Genomic DNA, 25,180 nt, shown 5'->3' with positions numbered 1-25,180 from the left:
AGTTTTTCAATATAGAGTTTTCTCATATGTATTTTTTTAGAAATATTAAATTGTTTTTTAGTCATATAGAAGCTAGTAGTTTAAATAATATTTTGTTAATGATTAAATACACTTAATTAATTTAATACGCTATTTGCTTTTTGCAGCAAGCAATAAATTAGAGCAGTGTTGCAAAAATATGCCGAAATCAGCAGTTATAATGTGTTTTAGGCTTGTAAACGCATATAAGTGTTTATATATGCGTAATATCGATCTAATTACAAGTCGTTGTGGCCGAGTGGTTAAGGCGATTGACTAGAAATCAATTGGGCTCTGCCCGCGCAGGTTCGAATCCTGCCGACGACGTATCTTTAGGATTTATTTTAATGATGAGAATTACATTTTAGCTATCTACTGTAAATCAATAGTTTTTTCTATATAAGCTTACTTGGATACAAAATGTGTCAAAAAAATCTACAAAATTATACTTTTACTAAACACAAATCATTATAAATTTATCAAATGGCAAGTATAAGCATTCTAACAATATTTTATACCTTTTTATTCTATAATATATTAAGTTCATCGATTAATTTTTACAACAAATTTTAATGACAATGTTTCAAATTTAAAAATAAATTGAATTAATGACTTAGATTTAAGTTTATAACTTACAGCACCTAAATATAAAAATCAGATTTAAAATATGTAGTACTAAACAAAGATAACTTTGTTTATAGTAAATAGTTTTATTAAAAAAGTTATTACACATAAACAAAACATGAATATCGTTTATAATTTTAATATATAAGTTATATTTACTTCATTACTTTTATGTTTTGAACTTTTTATACAGTTTAATCTCCACGGGTAAAGAAATAAAATGTGAAATTTCTCCTTAACTCGCACTTATATTGCACACTACTTTATTGTTATTGGTTAAAAACTCAATACTTCAATAAATATATATCTTACAAACAGGTAACGAAGCAGCAGCATTGAGATGGAGCCCAAATGGTTGCCGAAACTTTCAACAGAACCAACTTCACTTGACAGGTAAACATAAATTTTGACTCAATATTGAATATTTAAAAAACTAATTATTGAGTTAGAAAAATATTAAAATAGTAATCCAATCCAAGAAGGTAATTGAAAATTAAAATTTTGTTGTTTTAACAAACACAATTACACTGTTAAATTGCAAAATTGATATTAAAGTTTGAAAATGCGCTTTACGGTGAAACAGTGTAATTGTGTTTCTTAAATAACAAAATCTTAATATTTCAAAGTTATTTGAATTTTAATTTCACCAACTACACTTGATAGTGGAACATGAAAAATTACAGTATTTTGACGTGTGTGTTGCCAAGTTGCCTTATCAGATATCAAGTGAAATTGTATTCAAATTATTCACAGACCCATGTTAACATGCACAGTATTGTTTCAATATTGTTATTATTATTAGTTTATATAGTAATTCTAAATTAACTAATACCATAAATAACTTTGATGTTATGCCTTAACTGGCATAAAGTAAACCGTCATAAGCTATTTGAATCATTTATAGCATAACAAATCAAACTTATAAGCTAAACATAACAATTTCAAACTTATAACTTAGACATATCATTACAAACATATGATGCATTTGTAATAAAAAAGTTTTAAACTTAAACATGATATTACAAACTTATAATGTACTTATACTAAAACATTATAATTCAAATACTACTGATTAAGTAGAACGTAAACAGCTCAAATTGTTCACATTTCAGAAATAAATTTAAACAGAAAGCTAAATCTTTATCAAAATTTTAACAAGTTTATGTGTATAAAATTTAGGTTAAAAATTCTAATTACCAATTTGTAGAGCTTTGTTCAGTAATCAATTAAATAATTTTTAACTTTATTATCAGCAATTTAACATTTCTGTAAAAGTCAATAAACCAAGTTTTCTGTTTTTAATACAACAAAAGATGCAAGATAAAAAGTATTCTACTTTAGTACGCACACAACGTTTTTTGAAATATGGGCTTTTACGTTAAAAGGAAAAAAAAAATAGAAACAAAAATGTAATGAAGTTATTGTTTAATTGGCATCATCGCTTGGTAAAGTTTGATTTAAGAAAATTTAGACAACAAAAAAATTGGCTTTCGGTTGTTGTCAGTGGCGACGCGTGGTTCCGTACAAAAAAAAAATTACACGTATTTAAAAACCTAAATTGATACTTTTAAAAACTATTTGGGTAAGAAAAAACTACTAGAATCACAACAAATCGTTTGTAAACAAAATTTTATTTCAAAAATAGTTCTTTAAAAAAGTAACAAGTTTTTTAATCAACGCTCCATCCCACGCAACGCCCCTGATTATAATACTTAAATCGTTTTAACTTAAGTATGTGTTGTTTGTCGGTAGAAATTCAAACTTATTTGTATTTGTACCAAAAAATGCTTTTAAATTTTTATTCTGTCTTTAAAGTATTTATTGCGATTTTTAACTACTGAAGTCATAACTTTGTATATAAAATTTAAAAATTCTGTTGAAATTAATAAGTTATATTTTATAATTGCGCTCGCATTAGTTTTGCATAAAGACTGAAATAGAGCTATCTAAATACACCATGAATTTCTAAATACAACTCAAAGATAACATAACTTCGTTACATATATTATAAACCTATCAAATGTTAATAGTTAAGTTTAGTAACTTTGTATACAAAAATTTAGCATAGTCTTGGCGTATTAAAATTTTAAACTGTATAAGATAACAGTTTTTTCTTTTAATTTACAGGCTAACAAAAGTTTAATTAATATAGATTTTTTACACTTCATTCTAAACTTTGTAAAACTTTAAAACTATGTTCAGCAAAGAGTGTAGATCAACATAACAAGTTAACCAAACATTTTTATAAAACTCTTTTTTAATACGTACTAAATCTATAGCTTCAACAATATAACTAAACTTCTCACTCCCACTTTTAACAAAGTATTTTTATTATACTTTATTAAACGAAAAAATGATGTATTTGGTCCTAGGATCTGGTGCACGAAGAACCTTTTGGTCATCGAGTCCCACACTACGGATACCTTTTAACGTCTTTTCCAGGACAGTTTAATGTATAGGAAGTAAAAATAAACAGTATAAACAATGAGAAAACAACTCTGAATACTATATACTTGAATAAACTTATTTTACTTATAGACTTAATTAAGTTAAACACAGTTAAAAATATGTAAGTAGAAAATAATAGTTGTGTGCGAATGGTTATTATTTATTAAACATTTCAGCGACGTTGTTTCGTTAGGATTTGTATTATAAAAACTACTAGTGTGTAAATTTTGTATGTTTATAGATTGTCATAGTGAGGCCAACATAATTATCCCCATATTTAAGCAACCACTTAAGCACTTTAAATATCATAAGTAGTTTTTGTTGTTCTCTACCACTTTAGGCTGTGATTTTCTAACAAAATTTATATTTTTCATACAGCCCCCATAATAAGTCCACTTTATCCACTTAAGCTATTATTTTCATAAATTCGTGATATTTCCATTGTTCTTTTCCCTATTTGTACCAAATTTTCAATATAAATTCGATACATTTACCTATTTCGATGTACCCCGTGTGGGTCGAGGCGTTGGGACGTCGGACACGGGGTTGGATTATTTGTAGCCGAAAAGTTGTGGGTTCGAACACGATGGGGAGCGAATTTAATTGGGGCTACAAACTACAATTAATTGTAGGGGCAATCTCACATTATTGTGGGGAGGGAGTTTTTGGCAAAAACTATTTGATTTTTTATTTAGAGTTTTAGAGATTAAGAGTTTTCGTTACTGATTACCACGAGTTATTTTTCGTTATAGAGCTACTTACTCTTTTGAACACTTTTTATATCTCTCACCATTTTTGTGGGGACTTTTACAATTTTTTCCCTCAATGTTAATTTCTTGACCATTCTTTATCTATGCTGAATGGAAATTTAAAATCATCTAGTTATTTTGTAGTTTGTGAATAGGGGTAGTATACAACAACACTGGTAATATACTATTTTTAAGAACTTGTTCAGTGACACGATGTGTGCATATTTTTCTTTCTTGTAACAAGTTTTGACAAAAAACAAAACTTTGTAAAGGCTACTTTGTTCAAAGTAAACTTTCATATGTAGTATACATAAGCATAGTTTAACATTTCAATGTTTTTAAGTTTTAATTTTTTCAATACTTTAATCACAATAAGCTGATAATGTCAAAATGATTGCTTTAACATTTTCATAAACTTGCCAGTTTTATACCAGTTTAAGCAAAGACCGCCTACATATTTTTTCTTTTTCTACCAGAGGGTGGTTTAAATCAACATTTACACTATTTATTCAGAAAATTGCTGTTTTTCACGTCATCATTAGCACCCCTATACCTTCAATTATTTTCTTATGCACTTTTCTTTTATTCTAAATATAGTTTTTCAAAACTTTTTCAAAACACTATTGAGTTAATGTAATGTGATGTTTTAAGGTCGTAGAGATTTATCAAAGAATTCAGTACAGAGTGTAAATAAATTTTTAAGCTGTTAACACAGTTTGAAGCTTGTATTAGTTCTAAATCTTTACATAAGTTAAAGGTACAGTTTGACAATAATGCTTATAAACCTAGAAAAAAAAATGTTAAAATAACAAACAGAAAAGAAACTTACTTATAACTTGACAAAAAAATTCTTTAACAAATCAAACAAAAGTGCGTCGACCGGGAGTCGAACCCGGAACTAGTGCTTGGAAGGCACCAATGCTAACCGTTACACCATCGACGCTTAAGTTAGAATCAGTAATTTAATGTATATAAACTCAAATGTTAATGTAGCTAGCTATGTAGCGCAATCGAATGCTACCATATGTGCATTCAAGCGTTAAACTTTTTGCCTTTAGCTCGACAGAATGTGCTATAATATTGCGCTGCAAAATTTCAACGCGTTTTTGCTCGCGAGCTGTATTGTATACAGTTTATCTGCTCACTTAAGCGGTAAATTCTCACGTGGTTAAGCGCTTATGGCAGTAAACTTGATGCTTATTTGCAAAAGCTGTTCATTTCAAATCGTGCACTTTACTTGGTATTTGCTTTTATGTTTATTCATATATGTTCTCACGTTTGATTAAAAAATATTAAGTTTATGATTATATTAAATTGATAATTTTAATTCGTATAAATTTTGATTAAATGATGACTAAGAAAATGGACCTAAGTATTTCTAAACGACTAATCAAACTGTAAAAATGAACTAATATATATGAAAAAAAAACTCTGCCTAGCTAATGAAAGTTATTTGTTAAAGTTTAATAAGTGATTAAAATTGTGAGTCTTAGTGAAAACTATATTATGACAAAACTATACTGAAATCATATAAAATTAGATTAAATAAGCACTCTAAGCTTGTTCTAGAAGTTAAATTAAAAATGTTTAATGATTTAAACATACTTAAAATTATAAATTTTTCAAAGTTACTAATCAATTGATTAAAAGTTATACTAACTAATCAACTTTAATATAATTTAAAGTTTAAAAAATCTTTCAATTAATTGAATATTTCTGCATTGTTACATAATTTTTTAGCTAGTTAGTGTAAAACTTTAAAAGTTAAGCCAATGATTGTTGTTAAGTACCTAAAACATTAACTTTGAGTTCAAGATTTTTAAAAAGTAAATTTATAGACAAAATGAGTGTGTTTTTTATTATAGTTTGCACTGTTTAAAATTCTACATGACTAAAAACTTGAAAATGCTTTAAAATATTTTTGTTAATGTTTTGAGTTCGTATTTATGGACAGAACAGCAGAGTTTGATTTCGCTTTTGAAAGTTTAATATTAAAAACTAAAAAAATCTGTGTTTGTAATTGAATGAAAATGAGTTATTAAATAACGAAAATATCTGTTTAAGTTTTTTTAGAGTGAGTTTAAGTAAATTTATAGTAAATCAAAATCGATTCTTATTGCACTTACCGAAACATAAAGATAATAGAAATAGTTTACGGTTAAAGTTTTTCTTCGGAGACTTAAGTATAATTTTTCTATAATAAACCACGAAAAATATTATATAGCTGATTTTTATCAATCAACTTTTTAACGTATTCATAATTATTGTTGTTATTATAAAGTTTAAAAAATGTGTAATTACAGTTGTTAAAACACTTTGAAATAGAAATCATATATGCTTATGTCTTATGCTTAATTGAACAATAACAAAGTTGTTTTTTGAACAAACTAGCTTGAAGTTAAATGTAATAAGGACTAATGTCACAATAATTTTTTATAAGTACTCAGAATAGCATTTTAGTATAACAAGTTTTAATTATTTCATGTGAAATTCAACGCCCATACCATATCTATAATTCAAATCTGCACAAACCATAATGAAATTTATACAGCTGCTTTTAGTAAAGATGGTGGCTGAAGCGGATATTTATTCAATTTATTACTTTTTGTAAATGTACATAACATACATTGTTGATTTTAATTCAAAATCTAATTTGACTAATAAAATTTTATAAATAATTTGTTAAGTTAATGTTAATTGATCTTATACCTCATACTTAATCAACATTTTAGTAAAAATGTGTTCTGATTTTTAAAAGTGGCACAAACGGGATTCGACCCCGCGCCATCGAAATCCAGCGCCTTAGACCACTCGGCCACTCTACCACACGACTGATATAATAATTTTCAGAATATAAATAACAAATCTAACGTATAATTACGTCACAAAGAAAATATGTTTGTCTTAAGCAAACTAGATGACTAAAATCATTGGGTGGTTGCAGATTTCCACTACTTTTTTTAATTACTTGAAAATCATGCAAATAGTTTGCATATTTGCTGAGTCGGTTGTAATGCATTTGTAATGCATCCCTGATATTAAGTTTTACTATTAAGTGAATATCAAAATGAAGCTTTACAGCCAATCATAATCAGCACATTGCTAATTGCCAAATCACTTATTATTATGCACAAAAGTTGATTTTTGATGCAATAATAACACATACACACATTTATTATTACTGGCTTGCAGCCACTTTCTGTGTTGTGGGTCACAGTTTTTTATTTGGATTTGAGTGTTGGTATCATTACACTTACAGCTTATTTGGATTTGTTACATTTTTGGACACACAGTATTTTTTTGGACATTTTTGGAGCTTATTTGGATTTTGATTTTGCGTTTTTACTAGTTTGGACAAAAACTTTATATTTGATTTTGAACAGTTGAAATTCAACTCAGCAGTTAGCTACCAGTTCAAAATAAAATAACATTTTTAACTGTCTATTTGTACAATTTCATTACGGACTTATACTATAACATTGCTATGTTTTTATATTTTACTTATTTGCTAACTTATACAATCTTGTTAAATCTTGTTAAACTGTTTTTTTTTAAATTTACTAATTTGTCAATTTTGTAGATTTGTATTTGTTTATGTAATTTAAAGCTTAATAAATTCTATATCTTGCATTGAATCTATTTATTAAATTAAATTATCTTAGTCTTAATTGACCCTAACTATAAATCCCCTGCTAGTCTGGATGTCGCAAAGCTACCAAATAGAAAACCTTCCCCACGATTTAGCATGCCACTTGTTTTTTCAAATATATTTTATTTTTATAGATATGGTCTCTTAAATGTTTTTTTTCAAATGTTTAAATTTTTTTAACTTTAATTGTAACGCAACCGTTAAATCTGTATAGCAACCTGTAAAGCAACCGCTAAATTAACACATATCAAACGGAGTTAACAAAAAGAACGACGGAGATGGGATTCGAACCCACGCGTGCAGAGCACAATGCATTAGCAGTCCATCGCCTTAACCACTCGGCCACCCCGTCTTACGAAGAATTTCCAAATTAAGATTATATATAACTGTAAAGTTACAACTATCTCTATTTGAATCCTAACAAAGAAATGATTGCTAAAATTAAGTTTATACTTTTTAACTAAGCTTCTTTTTTTTATGATTTTAAAAACGTTATATCAGTTTTGTGTGTTCCGAAAATATAAATTCACCACTACATTTAGTTGTTTAAGCTGCTAAACATATAACTAGTCTAACTTAGCATTTGTGCTAAATAAAACCAGTTATTGACTATAGTACAATTCCGTTAGTAAGTTAAATATATTTCCTCTAATTTCCACAATTTATCAAATTTTGTTTAAAAATAATTACTACGTCATAAAAAAGAGGTACTCGTAAAACTAAATGAAAAGTTTATTGTATTAAATTTTGGTTAAACTGTCTATAACTTTTTTTCTTAGTTGTACTTTTGTGAAGCAATTTAATTTGTTAGTATTAAATGATTGAGTTTAAGTGTTTACACGTAACAAAAAATATCTGACTTTTTGTTAAAGTAATAAGATAAATGATACAGTTATTCAAAATAAAAACTATCAGTATTGTAATAAAGCAGCTTATTTAGATTTAAACCAACGATTAAATAATTTAAGCGACATAAAAGCAAATAAATTTTATTGTATTATCTAATTAAAAGTTTGAGTTTTTTGTATTTTAATCATAAAAACTTTCTCTCCTTTGATGTTTTCATCAAATTAAGAAATTCTTAAATTAGAGAAAAATATTTAAGCTATTGAAAATATTATTAGCTAAAATTGTAAATATTGTATAAAATAGATTTTATCTTTACATGTAAACAAAACTTGTTTTGATTCGCTGAAAAGTTTAAGTATACTTTAAGTTAATTTTTACAAGATTATAGTTTAACATTTTTAAGCTAATTGAGCTATTACGTTTAACAAGTTATTTTTTAAACCGTTTAAGGTAAAACCACAAAAGCAGTTAACTTTTAATCAAACGTATATTTTTTAGTTAACAAAATACACACATATGTTTTAAGCAGTTTTCACATTTCTTTTATTGATATTTTTTATTATACACAACAACAAAAATGTATTTACATAGTTTTAAGTAATTTATTGTTTGTATCTTATTTTGGTCAAAACTACTTTTACCCTTCATAAACTTGTTTAAGTTTAAAAAAATAGGTTTTGTATATTTAATAAAAAACGATATTGATATAGACAATAAAACTCAAATGAACGAAAAATATGACAATACGATTCAAAAATTGATAACTTAAAAGGAGCCTGACAGGGGACTTGAACCCCTGACCGTTGGATTAAAAGTCCAACGCTCTACCGACTGAGCTAGCCAGGCTCACAATTATAACCGAAACCCAGGTTATATAAAGTACATTTGTTACAACTGCATTCTACTTACCAAAATTTTGATTGATAAAATTAAATGGTAACTTTATTAAACTTTTCTGGTTACATGAACGTATAACTGAAAGTTTATAAAACTATAAGATTCAGGTTTGAAGTTTGATAACTACAACTTTCAAAATATCTGTTTTAACTTTGTCTGTCTAATTTAATGTAAAATTTTTAATATACTCTCCTAATAAAAAGTTATTTTAAAACTACTTAATTTAGTAAATAATAATGTTTGTTTATTAAATTTTTTAAATATTTTATCATGGTAAAAGTGGCATTATAAAAAATTGTACCTATATCACAAAAAGTATTTAAGATATGGTTTTTTAAAGAAAATGTTAAGAAATTGTTTTACTAAGTCCATATAAACATATGTATTTATTCAAATAAAACCAAATAACTTTTACAGCTGTTTCAGTGTCCTCAATATTGTTATATTCCTAGAATATTATAGTTCTTAAACACTTTTATTAAATTTTACACAACATACCAAGTTGATATGCATTTAAAAAAATCAATACAATTTTGTCTTAAGCTGCAATAAACATTTTGTTTCAGCACACCAGTAAATTATGAAAAAAGTTAAAGTAATTAAATGTCAAATTATATACAAAAGTTCAAAAACAAAAAATGTTTCCGCCCGGGCTCGAACCGGGGACCTTTCGCGTGTTAGGCGAACGTGATAACCGCTACACTACGGAAACACATGATGAAATATTATACAGCGCGTTTATATTCCTATCAAGTTGCTCGGTTAATTGACTTAATTTGCATTGCTATCACACATGGTTTGTATACGAGGTAATATTGAACTATAAACTTTGAACACGTTTAAAAAATTAAATTTTTAAGTTGTACAGAAGATTATTTATATAATGCGCTCAAAATTAAATTGTATCTTTCTTTGAGATAGTATAACTAGTTTTGTATGCAATATGATTTGATTACTTATATTATACTATTTTGGGCATAATGAGCACAATTTTTAAAATATCTTTAAACTTTTTATTTATTTTGAAAACTTTGGTTATAAAAGCTTAATGTTTATTTCTAGATTAAGACGAATATTGTATTAAATTTATAAAATGAATAAGCGAATAAAACTTTTATGTAAATTACAGAGCTTTTGTAATATATAATTAACATTTACGAATTAATTTTCAATTCATACAAGAAAAAGTAAAACGAACTTATTGAAAACTACATTCAAATAATTTTTTGACGGATTAGTTAAATTCATGACATTAACATATTTTGAATAAAAACCTCGGATTTGAGATATTTTTAATTTTAGAAGTCTTTGACTAGTTTTAAGTATTAAAAAACTTAAATACTTTATAAACAATATTTAGAAAAATAACTTAAATAATAGAATTAACTATTTATTACACCCATTAAATTCAGTTTAACTACAAATTAAATTTTTTTATTAGCATTCACTAACTATTTTGAACAAATTTTGAAAATAAATTCCAAACTTAAACTAATAAAAAGTGTATATAATATGTGTAATACATATTATGTTATACCAAATCATAGTTAAAAGTATAGATATATAGTCAAATTGAACGAAAGAAAGCAAGAAAAATAAAAATTTAAGTTTTCTAAACTGAAAACACATAGAAAATTATAACAAATGATACAAGCGTATATATACGTATTTAAATAGTATCTTTCATATCTATAAAAACTTACTACTTAAACGAATTTTTAAACTTTTTACTTACTCTAAACTATACATGCTATGAAACTAAAAACAAATAACTTCGTTAAAAAACATTCATGTTTAATTTGTAAAAAGGGTTAAAACCAATCAACGTTTAATAGACAAGTTTCAGTGTTTGTCAAAGTTAGAATAAAATTATTATGTAAAACTATTAATTATTTCTTTAAAATCATATAAAATCTTATACCATACATAGCTACAAATTTTTTTTTAACTTAATGAGAAAGTTATCAAAAGTAAACAATTTTCTATGATAAAAGTTTTGTAAAAATGTAAAATTATTTGGTTGTAATTAATAAAAACTTAACAAAAAATTGTATATCATCAAACATGCTTAAACATAATACTATTACTCTAGCTAGTTTAGTCTACAAAAGTGTATGCAATATTTCATAACAAATTCAAAAAGCTTATAAAACTTTTAATTTTGTATTATCAGTTGCTATAACGCTATTTATAAGAAAAGGCATTGCTACTAAGAAAAAGGAGCTACGCATGCATCACATACAATGTTGTTGAAATATTTAATTAGCTTTCGTTGTTAGTTATCGAGTGGCCCGTTGGTCTAGGGGTATGATTTCCGCTTAGGGTGCGGGAGGTCCCGGGTTCAAATCCCGGACGGGCCCTTATTTTTTATTTGTCTAATTAATTCTGTAATGCAACATTAATCATTCTTTAAAAAAATATTCAAAATAGAATTGGAAATACAAACTATACAATACTTTTATGATTTAACATTATCTATCTAAACTAAAACTCAAAATTTATTTAATGGTTGAAATTGCTAAGCTATATAGTATTTTAAAAATGACTAATATTCTTTAATTAATGGTAAACTTATTTTACCATAACCAAGTTTTTAAACAAGTATAAAATAGCGTTGTTGCTAACTTCTAAAACTATTAGTGTTTAAAATAACATAGAAACTTTATCTAATCTTTGTTTTAATTGCTTTTCTATTTCTCATCATTTAAAAAGTAAACTATAACATTTTACATGGCATTTAACTATTATAATCACCTTAATTAGGAAAATAAATAATATTACTTTTTATACAAAAAACACTTAGTCATAAAACTATTTTTGGAATTTAATTTTTTAATTTTTACAAATTTAATATATCAAACTAGTACTACACTGTCAACTTTACACTAGTTTGTTTTTACCAAAAGACTTTAGTTTTTTAATTTCATTGTTATACTAAAACCTATATTTCGCTCGTTTAAACCACAAAGCATTGTCTTTTGTTTACTTCTATGTTAAGAGCTAATTTAGTAGCGTATCATTAAGTTACCTGCTATGCGCTGTTGAAACTAAAACTAAAATATTACTAAAATAAAAACCTTTTATTGCATAACTTTCAAAACAACTACTTGTTTTAGTTTTAAATATTATTACATCAGCTTGTTATATGATTATTAATATTGCTAAATATATAAAACATAAACTTAAGTAATCAAAACGTTCATGTTTTTTGCTTACAGCTTTTATTTTTATATCTTATTAAACGTTGTAATCACTTCCGAAATTGAAATTTCTTAATAACTTTTACTTTATTTTTATTGACGTATAGGTATAAGAAGAAAGTTATTTAAGTTTAAATTTAACATGATATTATATTTGTTTATACGCATAAAACAGTATACAATCAACTTTAAATTCCCATTTTCTTTATTTTTAGCTATACTAGTTGTATAAATTTTTACTTAAATTTAAAAATCTATATTTTTCTTTGTTTTGAAATTCATGAATTTCGTAATTTGTTTAGAACTTAAAAATGAATTCGTCCAAATTGTTACGTTTTTCATTAGGGTTTTATTCTATCCAAATAATGCTATAAACATAAATTGCTAAAAGCTTATCGAAAGTGTTTAACTTTTATTAAAACTTCGAAAACTATTAAAAAAAAATATTATTAAGAAATTAAACAGATATATAATGTTCACAGAAAATAATAGAACTTAAGTGCACTGTTGTTTAAAATTATCTGAAAAACAGGTCATTTAAAAAGTATATTATTATAAGTTGTTAGTAAAAAAACTTTACAAAAAATAGTTCTTAAAAGTATAAATAGATAAAATAAGAAAGACTTAAGTTTAAAAGAACAAAACGTTGTCTCTAAAGCAAGTAGATAATATTCAGTAGTAAAAATAAGTAGTAGATTGGCTTACTAACCAATATAGTTAGTATTAACAAAAATGTGTCTCTGTCCGAGATGTAAACTCGGGACCTTACGTACCTTAAACGGAAATCATACCCCTAGACTTTAATTAGACTAACCTTGGCATTAATAAATTTATCAACTACAAGTCAAAACAATTTAAGAAAGCTTGCTTTATTCTACTTGAATTTATATGAAGTAAAAGTATCGCTTCACAGCGTTACAAATACTTAAGATATTTGAAAACTAAATGTGATTTTGCGTTTACTTGTGAAAATCTTTATTTAACGACATTTTTAAAATTTGCTACAAAAATCTTAAAAAACAAAGTTAATAACTGTAAAAGCTGTTATGTTATACATCACCTTAATTAAAAATATATTCTGTAACTAAAGTAATACAACAGTACAGTCTTCAAATTTGAGCAAAACCTAAAGGACATTTTTCTATATTTATTAACATTTGAAATGAGAACAAAACTTTTTAAAATGCTCCATTTGACTTTTTTTAGCTACAGGTGATTTTAGCAAATAAGTTGACATAATTGTGTATTCAAACTTTAGCTATTAATGTTAACAACTTATATACTTAACTATACTTTCACGTGTGTAAACTACATCACTTCTTGAAAGCTTTCCTTGAAATTAGAAAAAAAAATGTTTTGCTTTTAAAGAATTTGCTTAATTGTCATATATATACCATAAAATTTTATATATAACATATTTTTGCTGTATATAGAAATTGTTATCTAGTCAAAATACCATTTATTTACCTGTTTAGTATACTATTTTCATCATGCATTTAAAATATATACCACTTTATGAAATGCAGATTAGTTTATTCTTATTACATTAGTAGAAAATCATAAAAATTTTGTGCTAATACTTATTTAAAAGTAGTTTGTAAACGTTATAAAATTTTACATTGGATATTTTGTAACAGAGCAGTAAAAGGAATGTGGAGGTGCCGGGCATCGATCCCGGTACCTCTCGCATGCTAAGCGAGCGCTCTACCATCTGAGCTACACCCCCATCTGGTAGTAAGGCTCCCGTAGCGTTTATATAAATGTTCACATTTTTCGTCAAGTGCTTTTATCTTATCTGCTCGTTGCCTGGTAAGTGCATTCGTTTCGTACTAAGCTTTTAATGCTAGTTAATTTCATCGATTTAATACTTGCTTATGATAGTAATGTGTATGAAATATGTGCTAGCTTAATCTGTATTATTAGTTCTTAATAAACAGTTTAATAATACGATAAATTATTATACAGGTTTTTAAGGTAAAGTACGTATATATGCAGCTTTTACATTTAGTGAAAATAAAATAGTTAAGTTTGCCGTTTTTGAAGGTAATATATCTCTATACATTGTGCTTGTACTGCTTAAAAGAAAATATTAGTATGAAAGTTTTTGAAGGCGAAATAGAAAACTTCAGTTTATAATTTTTTTAAAGGTAAAACAGTTTTGTATGGGATTTGTCCAGTTTTGAGAGGTAAAATTGTTGTTTATTAAAATTAAAAAATTTCAAAGATAAACAGTTTCTACAATTTTCAAAAGTTAAATAGTTTTATATATAGTTTACAGTTTTTATAGCTTCTGAAGGAGTATTAGTTTCTTATTCTACTTAAACTGTTTTGAAAAAAAAAATATTATTAAGCGTTCCAGTTTTTTTAATAAAATAGTTGTATAACCAGCTAGTATATTTTTTGAAGGTAAAATATTTATATATTCTGCTTAAACAACTTTTAAAGAAAGAACATTTGTATATAAAGCTCGTACAGTTTTTAAGGAAAAATAGTCGTATACTCTGCATGTAGAGTTTTTCAAGGATAAACAATTGTAAATGAAGCTTGTACAGTTTTTGAAGGAATTATAGTTATATATGAAACTTGTACAGTTTTTGGAGGAAAAACAGTTGTGTATGAAACTTGTACAGTTTTTGAAGGAATAATAGTTGTATATGAAGTTTTTGAATGTAAAGTAGTTGTATATGAAGCTTGTATAGTTTTTGAATGAAAAATAGTTGTATATAAAACTTGTACAGTTTTTGAAGAAAAAATAGTTGTATATAAAACTTGTACAGTTTTTGAAGAAAAAATAGTTGTATATCAAGCTTGTACAGTTTTTGAAAGAAAAATAGTTGTATGTATTATAAATACAAGCTTCCATATATTTATAAATTCAATATATTTGTATTTAAGCTCGGATGATTATTAGTTGGCATTTTACTTATACAACTCTAAAAGCTGCAAGAAGTAGAATGTTTTAATAAAGCGTTTTGAAATAAACAGTTTTAAGTTTTAAACAAAAGTAGCTAACTAACTTTAAGTTACAAACTAAAAAAATTGTTAATGCTAAAATAGCTTAAAGTAGAAATCGAAGCACATTATGCTATGCGGTTGCTTCAAAAGAAAAAGATTTATATACATCTTGTTTTGTCAGCTAACAAGAGGCTCGTTGGTCTAGGGGTATGATTCTCGCTTTGGGTGCGAGAGGTCCCGAGTTCAAATCCCGGACGAGCCCGTTTTGTTTAATTCAATTTTGTCTGTTATAAATTTTAATGCGCTCTATATGTTATAATTTAACAGTGTTAAATCTTATTGTAGTATTATTACAATTTTCATTTCTATTAATAAAGATATTAGTATATATGCATGAACTTAGTTTTATATTTGATTTTGTAATTGAGTTTTTATAACTTAAGTTTAGACTTGAACGAGAATTTTGTAAATACAATTAAAGTTTTATGATACCTTCGTTTTTAGATTGTCCTAAAAGCTAAAAAGATACTAAATAGAATTTAAATATTTAATTACGTTCAAATAGCTACTACTTATAGTTTTTTATAAATTATTTAGAAAAATACGATAAAGTTTGCATAAACTTTTTACACCCGTGAATAAATAAGTTATGGATATAAATGTATAACAATTAAAAAAACATAACTAAATTTATATTAATTAAACTGCTGTTTAAATCATCATTTTTATTTTATTTATTAATCATACTTAATTTAAGTACAGGGGTCGGCAAACTGCGGCCTGCGGGCCAAATGTGGCCCTTTAAGTCAAAATCTGCGGCCCGCGAGCTCCTTTTCTCCAAAAAATATACATTTTAAAAACAATAAAAATCATGTTTTTTGTGATAAAAACTTACATTTAGGCTCTTAATTTAATAAATACTCTTTATTAGTGGTCTAACATTACTCAATTTGCTATATTTTTGATCTTAAATAATATTTTTCTACTGATTGCCAGAATTTTTAAAGATATATGCGGCCCTCAAAGGTTTTTTCTAAATAGTGCGGCCCACGAGCAAATTTTTCTAAGAAAATTGGCCCGCGAGTCACATAAGGCTGCCGACCCCTGTTTTAGTAGCTATTACTTTTCTCGAAAACATTATGATTAGTTGATTAACTTTACTATATTTGTTGTATAGCTCATACTTTTTCTGTTCTTAACCAAAGTATTATTGTTTGTTTTATATATTTTTTTTTAAACCAATATATATATATACATTGTTTATTGAACAACAAGTAAAATCGCTCAAAATGTTTGGTCCTAAGACCTGGGGCACGAAAAAACCTTTCGCTTATCTAGTCGCACACCACTTGGATACCTTTTAACATCTTGTCCAGAACAATTTAAATGTTACCTTGATATTTAACAAACAAAGAAGTAATAAGAAACCAGATACTTGGTACCAAGTTAGCTGTATTTAATGTTTATTTTGTTAATCTTAAAGTTTTTTCTTTAAAAATTTTTGTTAAGTTAGATGGTAATACTCCAAATTAATTTTTATTTAAATACCTTAGCTTAGTGCTAGCTTTAAAACTAGCTTAGATGACTAATTTACCAAACTTGTTTCTCTGAATACTGTTTATTCAATATCTCTGAATTTGACAACTCTAAATTGCGTACTAAGTAGAACGATAGCGTTCATTAAAGTTAACTAACTTATGACAGGTGGTGTCTAATTAGATTTAAAAGATACTAATCTAATATAGAACTGATAAATAATATTTTATGAATTCAGATATGTTAGGCTAGTATTCAGTTCTATATTAGATTAGTATCTTTTAAATCTAATAAGACACCACCTGTTATACCATCAGTGGCATTTATAATAAAATCGCATCTCCGCCGGGACTCGAACCCGGAACCTCTGGATTAGAAGTCCAGCGCGCTATCCATTGCGCTACGGAGACGACTGCTATTATACTACTTTTACGTATTATATATTCATGACATTAGTATGGTGGGTAAGGTTTAACTTGCTGTTTTTAAACCAACAAACTTATATGTAAAGTTTGAGTACAGTTAGTACATGAATATAGATACTAAGTGTGCATGAAAATTTTTACTATGTCTTTTTGTAATAAATTAAGATGTTTTTGATAATACTGAATATTTGTAATATACAATATTACGTCATACTGTTTTTTGTTTTTTTGCATAACTTTTGTATCTTTGTTTAGTACAGTGCTTTTTATTTTGAATTTAACTGGCTGATGATCAAAGCTTTATGAAAAATTAAAGCTTTGTGAAACATATGTTCCAGAATTTTTAAAATCGCCATTTGAATAAACTATTTAAAATCCCTTCAAGTGGGCTCAGTTGAAAGTGTTTAAGTTTAAACATTAACCTTATTTTATATATATATATAACTTTTTATAAATAATTTAACAAATGTATAAATATATATATATATATATACAGGTTTAGTAACTAAATTACAACTTTTGCTTAGAACAGGGTACGGCAAACTGCGGCCCGCGAGTTCCTTTTCAGCAAAAAATATACATTTTAAAAACAATAAAAATTATATTTTTTGTGATAAAAACTTACATTTAGGCTCTTAATTCAATAAACACTCTTTATCAATGGTCTAATATTGCTTAATTTGTTTTACTTTTGATCTTAAATAATATTTTTCTACTGGATACTAGAATATGTTTTAGATAAATGCGGCCCGCGAACAAATTTTTCTAAGAAAATAGGCCCGTGAGTCACATAAGGCTGCCGACTCCTGGCCTAGAACAGCCATTTCAGAGCTCTAAACGCTTCCTTAGCTAGGTTTTTTATTCTATGAAAAGTAAACTTATAAGTACAATAAAAAATTGTAAAAAGAAAAATATTACGTAATAAAAATATAATTTGCTTTTATGACACCTACGTTGAGTGGTGAGCTTCTTTCACCATCAACGAACTTTAAAAAACAATTAACACATATACATTTTTGAAAACATCAAATTGAATGGTACAACTTTTTTATGTAGCTTATTCCTACAACTCTCAAAATTCGAATTAAATAATTAACTGGACTGTACAGGAGTAAACAAAATATTTTGACGTAATTTTGAATTATATTTTAGTTAAATACTAAAAAAAGTTCAAAATCTAAAACTTGTTGAACTTAAAGTGAATTATTCTGGTATGTATGCTAGACAATGAAAGTTCACTACTTTTATTTTAACATCCCTCTTTTTTAACGTATAAACAAAAAATATATTTCATTTCATGAAGCAATTGTACTATTTTATTTTCACCTTAAAAATTTAAATATATAATATACCAAAGCCCTTCAAACCGAGCTTATTGAAGATATATTAATCTATATATAATTCATTAGAAAAAAAAACCGAAAAAAAGAGTAAACATGTTTAATAAATGCTTTTGCATACAATATTCAGCTTGTTTAAAAACAAAATAAATCAAATGTACATAGTATTATCTTATAGTGTATTTAACGACAAAAAATACTGAAAATATTTGATCTTAGGACCTGTTGCACAAAAAACCTTTCGGTTATCGAGTCGCACACCTCTTGGATACCTTTTAACGTCTTGTCAAGGACAAATAAGTTACAAAAATAAGCAAATAAAATTTTGTCGTAGTTATGAAATTTTTCACAAAATTCATATCAGTGCAAAAGTATAATTTTGTTGGAAACAAAAAAATAAGTTACAAAATTATAAAACTGCAAGTTTCAAAGTTTGTTGAACTTTGAGATAATATTATAATGGTATTTGCTCTTTGTGTAATTAGCTAGTGTTATGTACTTTTGAAATATTTCGAATTCAAATAGCTGAAAAAAATATTCAAAAGCATATATGAAGCAATTGAACTTTATTTTCAATGTTACACTTTATAATAAATTTTTTATAAGTTCTTTAAGTGGGCTTAGTGAAAATTCTCTTCTAAATACATAAATATATACTTCTATATACTTGTATTTTGCATCTTAGCCGTTTCTAATTTTGAACTGGGTAATTTAATGACGTAACATTGCTTAAAATTTCAGTTTAAGTTAACTTATTTCCCTATTACTTTTTTTTTTTCAAAAATATACATATGTGAATTTAATTCAATGAGCGAGGTTAAACATTATATACAAACTAATTTTGCAAAAAAGAAAACAACTATATTTGAGTTTTACTTTCCAGACTGTCAGTAATCAAAAAACTATAGCAGAAATCAAAAAAAGTTTCGAAGCTTAAAAAGTTAGTTGTTACGTATATCTCTATTTTATTTGTAATATACTTTTGGACACAGGCAGAAATTGATTTTGATGTATAAGGTTTATAATGTGTATAAAACCACTTTTCCATATGGCAGGATGGCCGAGTGGTCTAAGACGCTGCGTTCAGGTCGCAGTCTACGTTGTAGGCGCGGGTTCGAATCCCGCTCCTGTCATTGTTTTTATTACACTTTTGATTGTTTTATTTAGATTTACTTTTAATTGTGACATTAAGTTATGGTGAACAATAGCTTTATATGGATACTTAATAAGTATATTAACTAAAAAATTTTATTATTTTAATAAAATTTGTGTTGTGAATAAAATACTATTATAATTCCTGTTTCTCTATTTCACACATACTTAAGAAAGAAAAGTTATTTTACTTATAGCACTAAAACGCCGTGAAAAAATTCGAAGTAGAACCTTTTTGTAATTTGTTTAATCCAGTACTGTTCATTTGAGTAATTACTTTTAATTTAAATAGCTGATGATTGTAGCAAAAAGCTACATAAAACAGTTGTTGTTTTATTTTCAGTTTTGCATTTTAATTAAATATGTAAAAGCCCTTTCAAATGGGCTCGGTGAAGATTGTTTTGGTTGAATAATGTTTGTTATATTATATTTATATTTTGTATTACTTTATATAATTTATCAGGAAAGTGCGATTTCAAAAATTCCAGAAAATATGTTTCATAACGACGAGAAAAAAACTCTCTTTAATCTTCAGCTAGTTCAATACTATATACATATATATACATATATACAAATAGAGAAAATAAATTGATTATTTAAACTTAATCACTTTCTACAGTGCTTACTTGAAGGGCTTTTAAATAACTATTTAGTAAGTGCAATTTTAAAAATTTCAGAGCATATGTTTTATAAAAACACAAAAAAAAATTGTATGTAGTCTTCAGCTGGTTCAATTTAAAATAGATAAGTAAACAATTTGTTTTTGTTTTTATGAAACATATGTTCTGGATTGTTAAAATCGCATTTTCTTTATAAGTTATATATAAATATATATAGGAAATAAGGTAATTATTTAATTTTTATCACTTTCTACAGAGCCAGCTTTAAGGGCTTTTAAATAATTTATTAGGAAAATGCGATTTTTTATTTTTTTATTTTAATACTGAAGGTTGCTACAACTAAAATTTTTACTTAAAGGTGAAATATTTCTTGTCAAATGTATTGAAATTCGATCTAATTATGACCTGTTTTAGTTTAATATATTGATAATGCGTTGTAGCACTGAAAAATATGAAATATCTATTTCATGCGCTTATTATAAATATATATACTCTAATATAAGTCCCTAAGCGACCGGCCGCGTGGCCCAATGGATAAGGCGTCCGGCTACGAACCGGAAGATTGTGGGTTCGAGTCCCATCGTGGTCAACTTTGTTTTAGTTTCTAAACTTTGAAAGTTGACCTTAAAAATTAAATTTTAAAATACAATCATTTATAAAAAATATTAAAAAATTTTTTTTAATGCACATTTTTATTTTACAGCAAGTAACTAAAAGACAAATTTGTTGTCTGATAAAGCAAATAAAGCGAACTAGTAACATTTTAAAGCTCACTTTGCAGAGGTAAATAGCATGTATTTCTACAACACCTAAAAATAAACTGTGTAAAATAAACTGTTCATTCTTTTATAGTTTTTTAATCTCTGGTATAGTAATTTTAGAATATGCCTATTTATAAAATAATTTAAGTATTTTGTGCGGCTTAAATAAGTTACTTAGTATTAACTTCTAAATGTCCGAAATTCGTTATATGAGAGATTGTTATAATGTCAGGTTTCAGTTAAGATTTCAGATGGGTAATGTACGGTTAAGATCCAGTTAAATTTCGACCAGCTAAGTAAGTTGAAAACTATTTGTGCAAAATACACAAAATTTAGTTTTTTGATACTTAATATTTTGATATACACTTTAAATTTGGTTTTCAGTTCACAATAGTATTTCTTAGATCACAATAACACTAAATAATTTTATTACAATTTTGCTCGAGTTTTTTAATTTTCTTATAAGTTACTTTTTTAAATTATGCAGCCCGCAATTACATTTTTTAACGAGTTGAAACTAAAAAAGATTTTTAATTAAATATAAATTGCTGACTACAAAAATTGTCCACCACTAACCTAAAAGTTTCGTTAGGTTCAAAACAACTCATATTTAAACAGAATTGATTACAGATTACACAAAGTTTTGTAAAAATTAAGTATTTTAATACACTTTACTGGGCTTATAAGAATACAACTATAACTTATTTTCTTAAGCTCTGTAAACTACTTTGAATACAGTACAAAAGTGCGTGCATAAGAAGTACCAGACTAACTTACATTTTGAACACAACTTCATTGGCTCAAAAGTGCGTACTTAAGAAGAAAAACTACTTTGTAAAATCGTGGGGGCGATTAATTTTCAAATTTTTGAAAAGGGGGCGATTTAGTAAATGAGTTTGGGAAACCCTGGTTTAAAGCTTTAACTATATTATGATTTAGGACTTTTGTTAAGGTGTATTTTAGTAACTAAGCCTGGTAACAATTTTTTAATATATAATAATGCTGAGTTAGAAAAAATTACAACTAGACTTCCATAAAAATAACTTTGTTTATGCAAACCATTGTCTTTTACTTAAAAAATGTTCTTATTAGTTAATCACAAAAGCTTACAAAGTAAAAAAGAAAACATAAACATTTTTTATTATAGTAATTTAAGTAAACAATAAAATTAAAAAAAAAACTATTGATAAAACATAATTTAAATATTTTGATCAAAAATAACTTAGTTGATTGGCATATTAACAGATTAAATTTACAAAAAATTCTATTAATAAATTATGTAAACAAATCAACAAAAATAGCTTTACTTTAATTGCTTATTAATTGTTTGAAATTAATAATAAACAATTGGTTCAAAAGTGTTACAACTAAAATTACATAAAACTGCATTGAAATTACAGTCAAAATTCTGAAACTTGCAGTTTTTTTTTTGATTTAACTTAAAACAATTTTTACTAATAAGTTTTACTAACAAATGTATATTTCTAATATAAAATATAACATATTTTAAGAGGCCAAACCAAAATTTTTTAACATTGAATTTAAAAATGTTTTTTAGATTTACATGATAAAAGTTGTTAAAATATGTGTTTTTTAGTGTTATTTTAATAGTATTTATTGTTGATATATGTTAGCAAAGTTTTAAAGTTAGTTTCTCAAGTAAAAAATATTAGTATAGTGTTTAAAAAATTTTGGCTTGGCCTATTAAAATATGTTATACTCTATATTATACATATACATTTGTTTGTAAAACTTATTAGTAAAAGTTGTTTTAAGTTAAATCAAAAAAAAAACTGCAAGTTTCAGAATTTTGACTGTACTTGCAATGGAGTTTCAAATTATTATGATAATAATAGTTTTTTCTTTGTTAAAGTAACCACTAAATAAAGTTTTACTAGACAATGTTGGTTACTTATATACTTGTTTAAGGCTAGTATACTTAAAGGTTAGTCTGGATTAAAAAAACTAAAAAAAGCTGAGTCAGCAAAAAATGTCTATTTATTTTTAAGTAATCTTATCTTTATTTATTTAATAATACATAACTACGACGAATCGATTTCAGCAATTTAAAAAGGGATTCTTTTACTAATTTAACTTAACACAAACTACTGTAATTATTTTTGTATTAGAATTTAACACTTATGTTCAAAAAAAACATTCTCATGTCTTCTTAACCAGTAGTGATAAACATAAAACGTCTTAGAAACAAAAGAAAGAATTCTGTTATTAGGTGTTGTAGAATTACATGCTATTTATCCGTGCAAAGTAAGCTTTAAAATGTTACTAGTTCGCTTTATTTGCTTTATCAGACAACAAATTTGTCTTTTAGTTACTTGCTGTAAAATAAAAATGTTCATAAAAAAAATTTCTTTATTATTTATTATAAATGATTGTATTTTGAAATTTAATTTTTAAGGTCAACTCTCAAAGTTTAGAAACTAAAACAAAGTTGACCACGATGGGACTCGAACCCACAATCTTCCGGTTCGTAGCCGGACGCCTTATCCATTGGGCCACGCGGCCGGTCGCTTAGGGACTTATATTAGAGTATATATATTTATAATAAGCGCATGAAATAGATATTTCATATTTTTCAGTGCTACAACGCATTATCAATATATTAAACTAAAACAGGTCATAATTAGATCGAATTTCAATACATTTGACAAGAAATATTTCACCTTTAAGTAAAAATTTTAGTTGTATCAACCTTCAGTATTAAAATACAAAAATAAAAAATCGCATTTTCCTAATAAATTATTTAAAAGCCCTTAAAACTGGCTCTGTAGAAAGTGATAAAAATTAAATAATTACCTTATTTCCTATATATATTTATATATAACTTATAAAGAAAATGCGATTTTAACAATCCAGAACATATGTTTCATAAAAACAAAAACAAATTGTTTACTTATCTATTTTAAATTGAACCAGCTGAAGACTACATACAATTTTTTTGTGTTTTTATAAAACATATGTTCTGAAATTTTTAAAATTGCACTTTATTAAATAGTTATTTAAAAGCCCTTCAAGTGGGCTCTGTAGAAAGTGATTAAGTTTAAATAATCAATTTATTTTCTATATTTGTATATATGTATATATATGTATATAGTATTGAACTAGCTGAAGATTAAAGAGAGTTTTTTTCTCGTCGTTATGAAACATATTTTCTGGAATTTTTGAAATCGCACTTTCCTGATAAATTATATAAAGTAATACAAAATATAAATATAATATAACAAACATTATTCAACCAAATCAATCTTCACCGAGCCCATTTGAAAGGGCTTTTACATATTTAATTAAAATGCAAAACTGAAAATAAAACAACAACTGTTTTATGTAGCTTTTTGCTACAATCATCAGCTATTTAAATTAAAAGTAATTACTCAAATGAACAGTACTGGATTAAACAAATTACAAAAAGGTTCTACTTCGAATTTTTTCACGGCGTTTTAGTGCTATAAGTAAAATAACTTTTCTTTCTTAAGTATGTGTGAAATAGAGAAACAGGAATTATAATAGTATTTTATTCACAACACAAATTTTATTAAAATAATAAAATTTTTTAGTTAATATACTTATTAAGTATCCATATAAAGCTATTGTTCACCATAACTTAATGTCACAATTAAAAGTAAATCTAAATAAAACAATCAAAAGTGTAATAAAAACAATGACAGGAGCGGGATTCGAACCCGCGCCTACAACGTAGACTGCGACCTGAACGCAGCGTCTTAGACCACTCGGCCATCCTGCCATATGGAAAAGTGGTTTTATACACATTATAAACCTTATACATCAAAATCAATTTCTGCCTGTGTCCAAAAGTATATTACAAATAAAATAGAGATATACGTAACAACTAACTTTTTAAGCTTCGAAACTTTTTTTGATTTCTGCTATATTTTTTGATTACTGACAGTCTGGAAAGTAAAACTCAAATATAGTTGTTTT

General features: G+C 25.9%; 13 non-coding genes across 13 annotated transcripts; 5 read left to right on the top strand and 8 right to left on the bottom strand.

Annotated features, from left to right (window-relative positions):
• Nucleotides 1-263: 263 nt before the first annotated feature.
• Nucleotides 264-345, top strand: Trnas-aga (transfer RNA serine (anticodon AGA)). The gene has a single exon. It is a non-coding gene; the product is annotated as a tRNA-Ser (tRNA).
• Nucleotides 346-4,710: 4,365 nt separating this feature from the next.
• On the bottom strand, nucleotides 4,711-4,782 carry Trnag-ucc (transfer RNA glycine (anticodon UCC)). The gene has a single exon. It is a non-coding gene; the product is annotated as a tRNA-Gly (tRNA).
• Nucleotides 4,783-7,758: 2,976 nt separating this feature from the next.
• On the bottom strand, nucleotides 7,759-7,840 carry Trnas-gcu (transfer RNA serine (anticodon GCU)). Its single transcript has one exon. It is a non-coding gene; the product is annotated as a tRNA-Ser (tRNA).
• Nucleotides 7,841-9,110: 1,270 nt separating this feature from the next.
• Trnak-uuu (transfer RNA lysine (anticodon UUU)) lies at nucleotides 9,111-9,183 on the bottom strand. The gene has a single exon. It is a non-coding gene; the product is annotated as a tRNA-Lys (tRNA).
• Nucleotides 9,184-9,873: 690 nt separating this feature from the next.
• Nucleotides 9,874-9,946, bottom strand: Trnav-aac (transfer RNA valine (anticodon AAC)). The gene has a single exon. It is a non-coding gene; the product is annotated as a tRNA-Val (tRNA).
• A 1,576-nt stretch (nucleotides 9,947-11,522) lies between these two features.
• On the top strand, nucleotides 11,523-11,594 carry Trnap-agg (transfer RNA proline (anticodon AGG)). The gene has a single exon. It is a non-coding gene; the product is annotated as a tRNA-Pro (tRNA).
• A 2,493-nt stretch (nucleotides 11,595-14,087) lies between these two features.
• Trnaa-agc (transfer RNA alanine (anticodon AGC)) lies at nucleotides 14,088-14,160 on the bottom strand. Its single transcript has one exon. It is a non-coding gene; the product is annotated as a tRNA-Ala (tRNA).
• A 1,419-nt stretch (nucleotides 14,161-15,579) lies between these two features.
• Nucleotides 15,580-15,651, top strand: Trnap-ugg (transfer RNA proline (anticodon UGG)). The gene has a single exon. It is a non-coding gene; the product is annotated as a tRNA-Pro (tRNA).
• Nucleotides 15,652-17,262: 1,611 nt separating this feature from the next.
• Nucleotides 17,263-17,335, bottom strand: Trnar-ucu (transfer RNA arginine (anticodon UCU)). The gene has a single exon. It is a non-coding gene; the product is annotated as a tRNA-Arg (tRNA).
• Nucleotides 17,336-19,740: 2,405 nt separating this feature from the next.
• Nucleotides 19,741-19,823, top strand: Trnal-cag (transfer RNA leucine (anticodon CAG)). The gene has a single exon. It is a non-coding gene; the product is annotated as a tRNA-Leu (tRNA).
• A 1,155-nt stretch (nucleotides 19,824-20,978) lies between these two features.
• Nucleotides 20,979-21,051, top strand: Trnar-acg (transfer RNA arginine (anticodon ACG)). Its single transcript has one exon. It is a non-coding gene; the product is annotated as a tRNA-Arg (tRNA).
• A 2,622-nt stretch (nucleotides 21,052-23,673) lies between these two features.
• Trnar-acg (transfer RNA arginine (anticodon ACG)) lies at nucleotides 23,674-23,746 on the bottom strand. Its single transcript has one exon. It is a non-coding gene; the product is annotated as a tRNA-Arg (tRNA).
• Nucleotides 23,747-24,900: 1,154 nt separating this feature from the next.
• Nucleotides 24,901-24,983, bottom strand: Trnal-cag (transfer RNA leucine (anticodon CAG)). The gene has a single exon. It is a non-coding gene; the product is annotated as a tRNA-Leu (tRNA).
• Nucleotides 24,984-25,180: the final 197 nt, after the last annotated feature.

The sequence above is a fragment of the Thalia democratica genome, chromosome 2, assembly GCF_965202585.1.
Source record: "Thalia democratica chromosome 2, ktThaDemo2.hap1.1, whole genome shotgun sequence".
NCBI classification, from domain to species: domain Eukaryota; kingdom Metazoa; phylum Chordata; class Thaliacea; order Salpida; family Salpidae; genus Thalia; species Thalia democratica.
The sequence above is the reverse complement of the archived record's forward strand: the minus strand, read 5'-3'. Positions and strand labels throughout refer to the sequence as shown.